This window comes from Nymphaea colorata, chromosome 8, assembly GCF_008831285.2.
Source record: "Nymphaea colorata isolate Beijing-Zhang1983 chromosome 8, ASM883128v2, whole genome shotgun sequence".
NCBI lineage: Eukaryota > Viridiplantae > Streptophyta > Magnoliopsida > Nymphaeales > Nymphaeaceae > Nymphaea > Nymphaea colorata.
Window position 1 is genome coordinate 4,807,762 of NC_045145.1, and position 13,503 is coordinate 4,821,264.

Genomic DNA, 13,503 nt, shown 5'->3' on the forward strand with positions numbered 1-13,503 from the left:
TAGGGCATTGACCCAAAACTGTGGGCACCCTGTATAACTGAACCTAAGTTCATTCAAATTTCAAAAGTGAATTAACTTTTCAAAGAGTGGGCTCCATGGGATGTACTCTATGAGAGGTTGATTGGCCTGCCACCCCTTTAGACGAGGTCCTTAGTGGGCCTTGGGTGCCTTTAGTATCTGACATGACCACCCTTGAAACTAAATAAAATATTTCAAGTAACCATATTTCTATTGTATTCATTAGCAAATATTTCTTTCAAATTTTAATCCACTTTATTAAATTTTATAAAAGAGTTAAATTTTACAATATTTTGCATCATTTCATAATAGATCAATCCTTAATAAGCAATTATACAAAACATGAATTCCATGAATTTTAAAAGGAAATTGTCTCCCTTATCAAATGCTTCAATTGTAACATTTACTTGGTCATTTCAAAAAGGCGGTTACAAATTGCAATTATGTATGCTGTCAATAATAATGAAGTTAAAAATATATTTGATGATGATGATAATAAATTGTTTATATTTCACATATTGGAAAAAAGACAAGACTTTATATTTTGTTTATATTGATAGTTCGTGCTCGGATGTGAATATGTACTTGATGTCAAAGAATTAGGTGATCATTATTATTCAATTTTGATACAATATATTTTTAAAAAGTGTGAACCTTGTAAATGTATATGCTAAATACAAAACTAATTTACATGGATGCAACTTAATTAGAGGGCGTCAATTATTAGAAACAATTTATACAAATGCATGTAACGCTTTTACAGAGAAAGCTTACAAAAGGACGTACTATATATAGTACTTCATCTTGTCTATTGATGACTTCTCTAAATTTAAATACATATATGTCATGTCTAATAATTAATCAAACAATGGTAAGTTCAAAAAATACTGACGAGAACAACTCAAGCACAAAGATGCATGAAAATATACTTTTATATGATCAGTTATTATGCATTTTGCAAAGAAAAAGAGATTGATCATTAACGATTACTTTCTTCGTAGAACCCCGAATTCATTTTTGTTACTACAACCTTCCATTTACCGCCAACATTTCCGGCATTCTCATTCGGTTGAAGATATGGCGACGCTGACCACGACAGGCGTCGCCGGTGACCGGAAGAATCGCCGTGTTCCACGGTTCCACAACGCCTTCATTTGCCAACGACTTATGTGGGATTGAGATAGGCAACACCTCATCTGACGACGATGCAATCCATCGTCGAGAACAATGCAACAAGATTGCTGCTTTCCACGGATCCTCCGGCGACCACCTTGGCTGTTGATAGAAAATGTTGCAACCTCAAGCGATTTCTGCATAGATGAATATGCCTGCTGACCAAACGAGTTCGACTTGTAAACGAGTTCGAGTCTAGTCATTGCTTAATGAGTCGAACTCGAGTTTATGAGTTGACTTATTCAAATTATCGAGTTCAGTTCGAGCTCACTGAACTCGACCGCGAAAGCTCGACTTGACTCGAAAATAATGTGTAATGATTTTTTAAATATACGACTCATTTTAAAAAACTGGTATATTGACGTTAATTAATTATGTAAATTTTACAAAAACTCATTCAAGTTTGTCGAGTCTTAATCGAGTCGAGTTTGATTTATGACAAAGTAATAATCCACATATTCACACGAGTTTGTTGAGCTTTAACTGAGTCGAGCTCAAGCTCAACACGTAACTATTGAGTCGAGCTCAAGCTCAACACGTAACTACTGAGTCGAGCTCGAGCGGTTTCAGTTAAACTATTCTCAAGCTCGTTCCCTATGTGCTGTTTTATTTTCATGTCGACTTCGTCCATCAGCAAACGTGATTTCATTGTCTCGGACTACCGCTTTCAGGTCGACTTCGGCCATCGGCAAACGTGATTTCATGGTCTCGGACTACCTGCCGTCGGCGTTGTAGTGTATGGATTCAATTAAAAACGATAGATCAATGTGTTTGTCTGTTGTAAACTCGTTTTCAGCAAATAAGAAGATGCCGAGGCTGACGACCATCGGCTACGTAGTTTTGTTAGAGGTTGGTCTTAGTTTTATCTTAACATGTTACACTCACGGGACAGAGCATGGGAATCGGTTGTATTCATTGCGCTTGGCAATAGGGTTGTTAAACGTGTGAGATATAATCGAAATCTAATTTGATAGAATAGAAAATGACAAAAGCACATTAATGGGCTCGATTTTGGGGACCAACCTACCGACCAACTGCACAGTCACCAGCCATCTTTAACGTGAATCTCTTTCCCCTCGCCCTTAGTTTTAGTACCTTTCTTCTGCCCCTCAGGACTGCTTTGGGACCTCGATAATCAATTAGTCATACAATATAACTTTCAACTATAGTACTATGCATGCTACCATTTGTAGTTCAAATGAGTGCGACACTATGGGGATTGAACTGAGGATGTGCAGTTTGTATGACCCTCAGGTGAGCTAGCTATGCTATGTCCCTCAGAGAAAATGGTAAACTAAAATGTATAGTGAGCTGGTGTTTGATATTATGACATTTCCTGTTTATTTTTTCAAACACCCCTAGTTTCAGGACTGCTTTGGGACCTGGATAGTCAATTAGTCATGCAATATAACTTTCAACTATAGGACTATGCATGCTACCATTTGTAGTTCAAATGGGTGCGACACTATAGGGGATTGAACTGAGGATGTGCAGTTTGTATGACCCTCAGGTGCTCTAGCTATGCTATGTCCCTAAGAGAAAATGGTAAACTAAAATGTATAGTGAGCTGGTGTTTGATATTACGACATCCCCTATTTTTTTTTCAAACACAATTTTATTAGCAAACGTGTTTCAAAAAATGGTTATAATTCATGGACCATTGTGCTCTAAAGAAAATGCCACCAAGTGGTCCAATCTAATTGGCAAAATGCCTATTCTTTGGTCTAATTAGAGCTGCATGTTTAAGTTTTAATTAAAGTTTAGCCTTCAAATATCAATATTTTCAAACGTATTAAATTATTTAAATATTTGTTAGAGGAAAATAAAATATCATTATATATGATGATTAATAGAGCCAAGTATGACATAACTCTTCTTGAACAAGCCACAAAGTCAAGTTTCTACTTTCTAGGTTACAGATGCACGAGCTATAAGTTTGTGAAGCTTTTTTTTTTTTCTCATCTTTGGTATGATTTGAAGACTCTTCATTCCTATTTCAAGTCTATAAGGTTTGGGCACTGGGTCGGGCCATTCATGGGTACCCGGTATATGGCTCGATAATTTATTGGGTTAACTCAGTGGGCTTGATAAGTTGGCGTTGCCCTGACAATTCTTTTAATGTTTATTTTCTTAATTTATATATATAAATACAATATTTTATTATAATTAACTGCATTTATATATTATTTTACATTAAAAATAATATTGTTTAATTTAATTGGGCTGGGTCCGAACCGAGATTAGGTTCGGATTTTAATGATTAAACGCTCAAAGTATGAAGTTGACTTCCCGACTCCTTGTCGGTTCGAGACCTTAGGTCTCAATACCCACAGTCATCGACCTAGGACCAAGAGGTTTTAGTAACTCGCAAGTTTGCAACCCGTTTCCATAATTTCCACGCCATTTTCTTTGGTCCGAAACTCTTTGGTAGTCGAGAGGAATATTTCAAAAGGGGAGAAAGGGAGGGGCCTCTGTATTTTCGTAGTTGTTCTTTGTGTGTACTCTGCATTTCAAAAAGGGAGAGACTCGCCTTTCCTGTGATTTGCTCTAAGCCTGGGCCGTTGATCGGATTCTTGTTCCATTCGGTGAGGTGCTGAAGAACACTGATGTGAGGCTCATTAGATTATTCTCTCAGGTGTGTCTCATCGCTACTCGGCGTTCCAGCATCTCTCTTTGAAAACTAGGTCCCTATTCTCTAGTTCTAATTAAGGTTTTCTAGCAGAACACCAATTTTTTTGTCATTTTCTTCTTCTCGTTTATTGATCATATAAAGAATCATCACCGGCCTGATTTAATCATCCCTACTGTTCTTGCTGTTTTCATGGCGGTTGTTAATTAGGGCATTGTTTGTCCTTGCGCCTACAAATTCTATCTCTTTTTTTCCCTTGCTCATCGGGTTTGTCGGCACGCCTTTTTGGTTTTGGGCATTCATCTGGTCTTAATTTTGTTTTTTTGTTATTCGTTTCTACGATTCTGCTCCCAATATTTCTGTTAAGCTTTAATTGGCCCTTTTCCTCTCTTTTTCCATTTGAAGGATTCTGGTCCTTCCAACAAAGATGTAGTCTGAAGTTAAGCCTGGGTACCGGGCCGGGCCACCGCCGGGTACCCGGTACCCGGCCCGACTCGGGCCTGGGCCTTGAAATTTTGCGTTTCGGACTTTTTTTTTTCGGGCCCAGCCCAGCCCGGTAATTAACGGGCCGAACTCGGGCCTCCAACTGTGATTATCGGAGGAAAGCCCGACAACAAATTTATTTTTTTTTTCAAAAATAAATGGAGTTAGGGAGTTCTTCCTCTTCTTTTTGCTATTTTGCTGAAGACCGAAGTAGGTGATTGAGGTTACAAACATGCAGGGACTCAGGGAGGGTGGGCAAAGAGCGGCAGCGCCGGTGAGGAAGTGGCTCGTCGGAGGAGGAGGCGTTAGGCGAAGGCGGAGGCGGAGGAGGAGGAGGCATTGGGCGAAGGCGGAGGAGGAGGCATTGGGCTCACCGGAGGAGGAGGTGTTGGGCACACCGGAAGAGGAGGAGTTGGATTTATCGAAGGAGGAGGTGTTTGGCTAAGGTGACATAGAAAGAAGGCCGTGGGGAGTCTGCTGTAGCCGGCAAAGGTTGGTGGTGGAAAGTGAATGGCGACGGCTGGCTTCCATTGCCCAGTTCCATATTAACTCTTTTCGATATTGGGGTTAGGGCTGAGAAGGGTTAGGGTTTTCAGTAACTTGAGAAGGGAGAAAAAATAAAAAAAAGGAAAGCCCGGCCCGACCAGCCCAAAAGCCCAGTCCAGAACGCCCGGCCCGTTAATAATCGGGCCGGGCTGGGCCTCGGGCATAAATCAAAGCCCGAGGCCCGATATTGCATGGGCCCGGCCCGGCCAGTTTCTAAAAGGGTCGGGCCTCGGGCTGGCCCGTTTCCAATACCGGGCTTCGGTTTTTATAATTTTATCGGCCCGGCCCGATGCCCAGCCTTATCTCAATACTCACAGTCATCGAAACTCGCAACCCGTTTTCGTAATTTCTGCGCCATTTTCATTGGTCCGAAACTCTTTGGTAGTGGAGATGAAGATTTCAAAAGGGGAGAAAGGGAGGGGCATGTGTATTTTCGTAGTTGTTCTTTGTGTGTACTTTGCGTTTCAAAAAGGGAGAGACTCGCCTTTCCTGTGATTTGCTCTAGGCTTGGGCCGTTGATCGGATTCTTGTTCCGTTCGGTGAGGTGCTGAAGAACACTAATGAGAGGTTCATTAGATTCTTCTCTCTGGTGTGTCTCATCGCTACTCGGCGTTCCAGCATCTCTCTTTGAAAACTAAGTCCCTATTTTCTAGTTCTAATTAAGGTTTTTTTGCATAACACCAATTTTTTTGTCCTTTTCTTCTTCTCGTTTATTGATCATACAGAGAATCATCACCGGCCTGATTTAATCATCCCTACTGTTCTTGCTGTTTTCATGGCGGTTGTTAATTAGGGCATTGTTTGTCCTTGCGCCTACAAATTATACCTCTTTTTCTTCCTTGCTCACCATGTTGGTTTTGGGCATTCATCAGGTCTTAATTTTTTTTTATTCGTTTTTACGATTCTCTCCTAATATTTCTGTTAAGCTTTAATCGGCCCTTTTCCTCCCTTTTTCCACTTGAAGGATTCTGCCGTTGGTCCTTCCAACAAAGACGTAGTATGAAGACCACGGTCTGCTTAAGCGTGGGCACCGAGACGGGCTCCCGCCGGGTACCCAGTACTTGGCCCGACTCGGGCCCGCGCCTTGAAATTTTGAGTTTCGGGCTTTTTTTTCCGAGCTCAGCCCGGCCCATTATTTAACGGGCCGGGCTCGGGCCTCCGACTGTGATTATCGGGGGCACGAAAAAACCGACAACAATTTTTTTTTTCAAAAATAAATGGAGTTAGGGTTTTCTTCATCTTCTTTTTCTGTGTTTACAAACTTGCAGGGACTCAGGGAGGGCAGGCAAAGAGTGGCAGCGCCGGCGAGGAAGTGGTTCGCCGGAGGAGGAGGAGGCATTGGGTGAAGGTGGAGGAGCAGGCGTTGGGAGAAGGCGGAGGAGGAGGCATTGGGCTTATCGGAGGAGGAGGTGTTTGGCGAAGACGACATAGAAAGAAGGCCGTGGGGAGTCTACTGTAGCCGGCAGAGGTTGGTGGTGGGAAGTGGATGGCGGCGGCTGGCTTCCATTGCCCAGTTCCATATTAACTCTTTTCGATATTGGGGTTAGGGTTGGAAAGGGTTAGGGTTTTCAAAAACTTGAAAAGGGAGAAAAAATGAAGAAAAAGAAAGCCCGGCCCGACCCACCCAAAAGCCCAGTCCAGCCCGCCCGCCCCGTTAATAATCGGGCCGTGCTGGGCCTCGGGCATAAATCAAAGCCCGAGGCCCGATATTGCATGGGCCCGGCCTGGCCCGTTTCCAAAGGGGCCGGGCCTCGGGCTGACCTATTTTCAATACTGGGCTTCGGTTTTTATAATTTTATCGGCCCGACCCGATGCCCAGCCTTATCTTAATACCCACAATCATCGAAACTCGCAAGTGCGCAGCCCGTTTCTGTAATTTCCGCGCCATTTTCTTTGTTCTGAAACTCTTTGGTAGTCGAGAGGAAGATTTCAAAAGGGGAGAAAGGGAGGGGCCTGTGTATTTTCGTAGTTGTTCTTTGTGTGTACTCTGCGTGTCAAAAAGGGAGAGACTCGCCTTTCCTGTGATTTGCTCTAGGCCTGGGCCGTTGATCGGATTCTTGTTCCGTTCGGTGAGGTGCTGAAGAACACTGATGCGAGGCTCATTAGATTCTTCTCATCGCTACTCGGCGTTCCAGCATCTCTCTTTGAAAACTAGGTCCCTATTTTCTAGTTCTAATTAAGGTTTTCTAGCGGAACACCAATTTTTTTGTCCTTTTCTTCTTCTCGTTTCTTGATCATACAGAGAATCATCACCGGCCTGATTTAATCATCCTTACTGGTCTTGCTGTTTTCATGGCTGTTGTTAATTAGGGCGTTGTTTGTCCTTGCGCCTACAAATTCTACCTCTTTTTCTCCCTTGCTCATCGGGTTTGTCGGCACGCCTTTTTGGTTGTGGGCATTCATCTGGTCTTAATTTTGTTTTTTTGTTATTCGTTTCTACGATTCTGCTCCCAATATTTCTGTTAAGCTTTAATCGGCCCTTTCCCTCCCTTTTTCCATTCGAAGGATTCTGCCCTCGGGTCCTTCCAACAAAGACGTAGTCTGAAGATCAAGGTCTGAAGCTCAAACTAAATCGAGAGACACAAATTAGTAGCCATTTATGAATTGTCTTTTTTTTTTTTCAGGAAATAGCTTTCATTTATCATGTGCTTTCACCACCAAATCTTACTAGTCTTACTCCAAGTGCATCAAACAGAGTTTGCAAAGCACTTGCTGTCTTACCGGTAACATTTTCATTTTCCAGTCATCTTGCTTATGGAATTCGGATCATATTAGGTTATTACTGTGATCCAATGATTAAGTTCTGGTAGGCCATGCGAGTTCGCTACAGCCACGCAGTAGCCATTATATTTGAAAAGCACATAACACGGTAGCAGCTTCGTTTGAAGCAGTGGCTTTTGTGACCAGGAATGACCTGACGGACCATGACGTAGCTTGCATCATTGGATGAGATGTATTACGTATTTATGTGTTAACACACACACGCTACACCACACAGTAGCACTTATATTTGAAAAGCACACAATATAGTAGCAGCTTCTTTTGAAGATGGGCGGAGCCAAAATTTTTTCATCAAAGAAGCTGAATTGAATTAAAGTATATAAAATATCATTTTTCAAAATTTTTATATAAAAAATATATATATATTTTTTAAATTTATATGTAACTTTTTAAAGTTTTTTTTGTTAGGAAGAGGCAAGAGCCGCTATGGCCCCCCTTGGCTCTGCCTGGTTTGAATCAGTGACTTTTGGGACCACAGCAAGGAATGACTTGATGTAGTTGAGGTTGACGGACCAGGTGTAGCTTGCATCATTGAATGTGATGGATTAAGTATTTATGTGTTAACACACACACACTCTCTCTCTCTATAAAGATAAACTATTCAATAGCTATGGTTTTTTCTTGAAGGTATTTTCAGCCACCGTTTTTGGGATTATTAGCCATGGCCTTTTTTTTTTTTTTTGGTTGTATTATGTGTTTGGATGGGTGGTGCAAGATCGTCACTTGCTGTTATGCGTTTAGTAGCATACAAACAATCAAACGGAGTTGCACCCAAAGCTAGTTTTACACACTGTGCACATGTACATGTGAATGAATGTGGCAAAGCACTAATAGAAGTGGGCTACAGGAACAAGCGTCATGCACTAAGAATGGTCCACCTGTGCACGCTCATACACGTAACCACGTCTCAGTTACACCTCCACCAATTCAAGTTAGAGAGAGAGAGAGAGAGAGAGAAATTTCACTCAACATTCAGAAGAAGCCAATTAAAGGTTGGGCGAGAATCCGAACCAGTATCACGTCTCCAAAGCAAGTCAGCCACCACCTCCAAAGCCTGCAGCCCCTCTTCAAAATTAAAAAAAAAAAACTACGTGTAATTGTACAAAAATTCATTTTACCATACTAATTTTGAAAAATTACATTTCAGTCTTTATCAAAATTTTGAAACTATCTTCGGGTCTAAAAAATAGATAGTCACCCTTCTGCCTTTAACATTGCTTAGAAAAGACAACTCCTGTGGTGCATGCCCGTTTAATTATGGCTTTTGGACGCTATAACTCCTCTTCATCTTTTAGAGCAATCCTTACTTCATTACTTAATTAAGGTCTTTGAACAATATATTTGTGGTTGCAAAACATTATTAAAACCATTATAAAAAATGACAATAAATCATGAGGTTTACATTCAATTACTACTAAAACAAAATAGCTCATCTGGAATGAATGGGAACACTATATTTGATCATAGTAATAAACTATTAATAATATCAAAAGATTTAGTTACGCCAAGAAGTCAGATTTTATTACCGGTGAAAATATCCATAATATTAAATATATTTTCTTCCCTTACAAAGTTATTATCAAATCCTTTCATATTAATTTTAAATTCTTGACATGAAAGCTAGAGTTATCTCTATAATTAACAATGATTGAGTGAGAGGTTAACCCACCATCTAAAGTGAGGCTCGAAGGCCCCCTTATTCCTCTGCCTGCCTTTGAGGTCCTTGGTTGTGTCAAGACTTGGGTATGATACAATACACCCTTAACCTTGAGTGTGCAATCCCATTAATTATGATTCAAGAGAGTATCGCCACAAGCATAGAACAAACAATATGCCTTGTATACGCTTACATACCTGACCCACTATGCTATGCCCCTTGAGGCCCCTCTCTCTTTCTCACAGGCACACATTAACCGTCAAACAAAAATACATAAAAAATGATATAATATTGTAATGAAAACAAAATTACGAATTCCATAAATTTAAGAGAATTACTAAATAAAATTTTACAAACTTGGTAAAACATTGGTCTATTATTTCGAAACCTAAAGGAAATCGTCTCCCCTATCAAATGTTTCAATTGTAAAATTTATTTGGTCATTCTAAAAGGTGATTCAAACTAGCAATATATATAATTACAATAATAATGAAGTTAAAAATATATTTGATATCATGCCTGATGATAATAAGTTGTTTATATTTCACATACTAGAAATGGTGCGCCTTACAAGCACGAGCGAGAGCGAGAGCGGTTCAACAAGTTTATTGATGGCAGTATAAGGCCGTCAATATTTATCTGATTACTACTGGCGGTATTTTCCATGCTGTCTCAAATATACCATTACTGATGATTGTTCTGCTCGCATCAGTAAAGGTTGTCTTCGAGGGGTTTCAAAATGTTTTCACCTTCTCCTCACGAGTTCTTGATGTTAATGTCATCTACTTCAAAACCCAAAGGCTATTCTTAGGTTGTAAATGAAAAATTTTAGAAACATGGCGTGATATGAGAAATAAATACATGCTTTGGAAAAGAACCAGGATCTATAATCGCTAACCTTCTAGATGGAATAAAACTAATTGGATGCTAGTGGGTTGATCGAATTAAATACATGTCAAATGGGTCCATTGAATGCCACAAGGCTGGGATTCTGGAATGATTTACACAATAGGAAGGTCTGGACGATCATGAGACTTTCCTCTTGTTGCAAAACTTGTCATGATAAGATGCTTATTTAACACTTGCATCTATTTATAATTGGATGTTATGTTGGATATCTAAAATGCGTTTCTTCATTGTGATTTGGATGAAATAGTTTAATTATGTGAGCTTAACTCCAAGAGTTCAATCTCTAGAAAAGAAAACGGTTTGCAAATAAAACAATCATTCTATGGTTTAAATAAAAAACTTAGCAGCTGGTTTGCCCAGTTCTCGCTCTTTTCATGTGTGTTCACATCACTTTGGTGAGGAGAAGCACTTTTGATTCAATCACTAGATATTATAGAGGATATGACATTTCATAATTAAAGAATTACTTGCATCATACCTTGCATATGCAAGACTTAGGACCTTTTCGGTATTTACTGGCGATAAGTATCCCTATCTACAATTAGTATATCCATCTCGGTGAAAAAGGATATACAACGAATATTCTAAATCTACTTGGACATCTTGGAAGCAAACCATGTAGTTCTCATCCGAGACAAAAGATCAAATTATCCACCACTGAAGTAAAACACTTACATGGTTTTGACAAATATAGATGTCTTGTGGGTCATTTGATTTAACTAACTATTACCCGACCTAATATATTGTTTTCAAGAAACATTTTGAGTCAGTTCATACAATGTCCTATAAATGATTTAGGGCAAGTTCTATTGAGACTTAGACTGGGTTGCATATCATGAAACTAAAAAATATACAACTGGATATTGCATATTCTGAAAAAAGCCATTTCTTAGTCACCGATTGAAGATGAATAGAGGGCAATGGCTAATTATTGTGGTATGTCAAACATCTAGCTTCATTATATGCTTCATGCTCTTTGCACCCATATGCAACACTCAATAGCGCTACTTTGTGACAATCAAACAACTCTTCACATTGCACCCAATTCTGTGTTTCATGAATGGGACAAATACATTGACATTGATTGTTATTTAGTTTGAGAAAAAATATCTGATGGAACCATCAACAACCACGTTCACTCTCAAGACTAGTTGGCAGATGTTTTTACATGAACTGATGTGTGTCAGTTGTTATGCCACATCGACCAACAAACAGAGATGATGTAAAACCTGATCAGGTCGGCAACGTAACAGATAAAAATAAACTCCATTGGCCTTGGAATTCCATCATTTAACCGTTTAATATTGACATAGGAAATAGACAATTAAATGAAACAATTCAAAGATTCTGTGTCTGTGTCTATATATATATATAGATACACACATACATTGCTCCTCTGTTTTTTAAAAAAAAAATCATTATCAATATCATGAATATTTGAGCCTAGTTCTCACCAAAAGTGGGACAATTAAGCTGGTTATGTCCTCCTTTTTATAATTTTAATTAGTTTTTTTTTAATGTGTAAAACATAAAAATAGGTTGATTCACCTAATGGTTCTGCAAAACTACAAAGCTCTAACTTGTGAAAGAAAAATTTAGAATTCAGAAGGTCAAGAAAACACAATAGAGCTCTATATAGGTCACCAACAGTATTCAACAGAAGAGAAATAATTACATAGGTACAACCATACGTACTATTGGTGTGACACTTGGTCCCAACATACAAAGAAGGTTTGAAAACTTACCTGAAAATATGTATCTCTGCACAAGCATGGACAATAGCAAAAAGACATGGATGCATGTAACAAGTTGATATGGCCAATATGCAGTTATTCAATGCTTTGTCAGTTACCACAACGCCAATTAATGAAGGCAATAACATATTGCACGAACAGTAAGAAAGCATGAAGCTAACTGCATTATTATACACTTTCATGTTTTGGGCCGGTGATGAGGAAATTAATTAAGGGTTACGTGCCATACCCTTCTATATCAATTTGGGCATTTTGTCCATTTGCATACGCAAATTTGGCATGTAACCCTTGCTACCACCCTTGGGATCCCGGTGGTGAAGGAGCATCCCTTGCTGGATGCTCGCCACCTTAATTGACGCACGGGAGTCATGCAAAGCCGAGGACAGGCTCTGCCTAAGGGGGGTGGTTTCCTGACCCCCACTCAGCCAAGATGGCCGAGAGCCTTCCCCCAAGGGGCTAGAGCGCCAATTCATGCATGCAGATGCGGCCAGACACTGCCAAAGGCATCCAGCGACCTCGGTCAGCTGTGGTCAAGACTGCCCAACCCTTAACCTCAGCTCGAGAACACCAAGGAAACTCGGCCCAAGCCAACACTTGGCCAGGTATGGCCGAGAGTAGCAAGGCCACACACGGACGAGAAGGAGCTCCACCAACAAGACATATAGTGGAACACATAGCATGTGGTGTGGGACACGACGAGTTTCGACTGACACAGTGGCATGACTCGGCGTGGCGCGGGTTGCTAGACAAGGGACCAGTTTTGTTTAAGGGGGGTAGAACCGGGAGTTTTGTGAAACCTGACCCGGGAAAGGGCTACTCAGGTTAGGTCGCGGTTTGTTTTGGGGGGATCCGGGATGGGACCCATATCCATTTTTATTTGAATCGGCCAATAAACTGGGTCCATACTAAGACCCGGGTGAGTTAAAGGATCGACCCAGTTTGATAGGCCAGACTCGGCTATCGAACCGAGTCATCGGTTGGCGGCTCGCGCGCAAGCACACGTGAGCACCAACCGGTCGAGCCGGTTTCGCTTGAGCGAAACCGGCTGCGCCTTATTCGTTCTCCCCGCTCGATAAAAGTCGGGAGGCCAACGATGATAGGGCTTTTTCTCAATCAAGTGGTAATATCCATCTCTGAAGATAAATTCTACAGGGTTTTCTGACTGTCCATTCTACGACGACTTGCTCGAAATTGCCATCTCCAGTGTGTGTTTCTTCCTCCTCTCAAAAAGTCCATAAGCCGATGCTCGAAGGTTAAAGGCGTGGTTCTCCTTCTTCACTAGACGACAGAAACACAACTGCATGGAAATCTGGCGATGTGGATCTTCTCCGACGTCTCCTTGCAACATCGACTCCTTGCTGGCAGAGTCAGCCGACGGCGATAAACGCCGTCTCAACGTGACCAACCTTCATTCCTCCGCATGGTTCGTAATAGAACATGGGCCTCCATTCTTGGTTACTATTTCTCCCATTTTGACTACTTCACCGGTGAATCCCTATGTTTGAACATTCCTACCGTGTCGCACAAGCCTCGCAAACACCGGAGCAAAACAG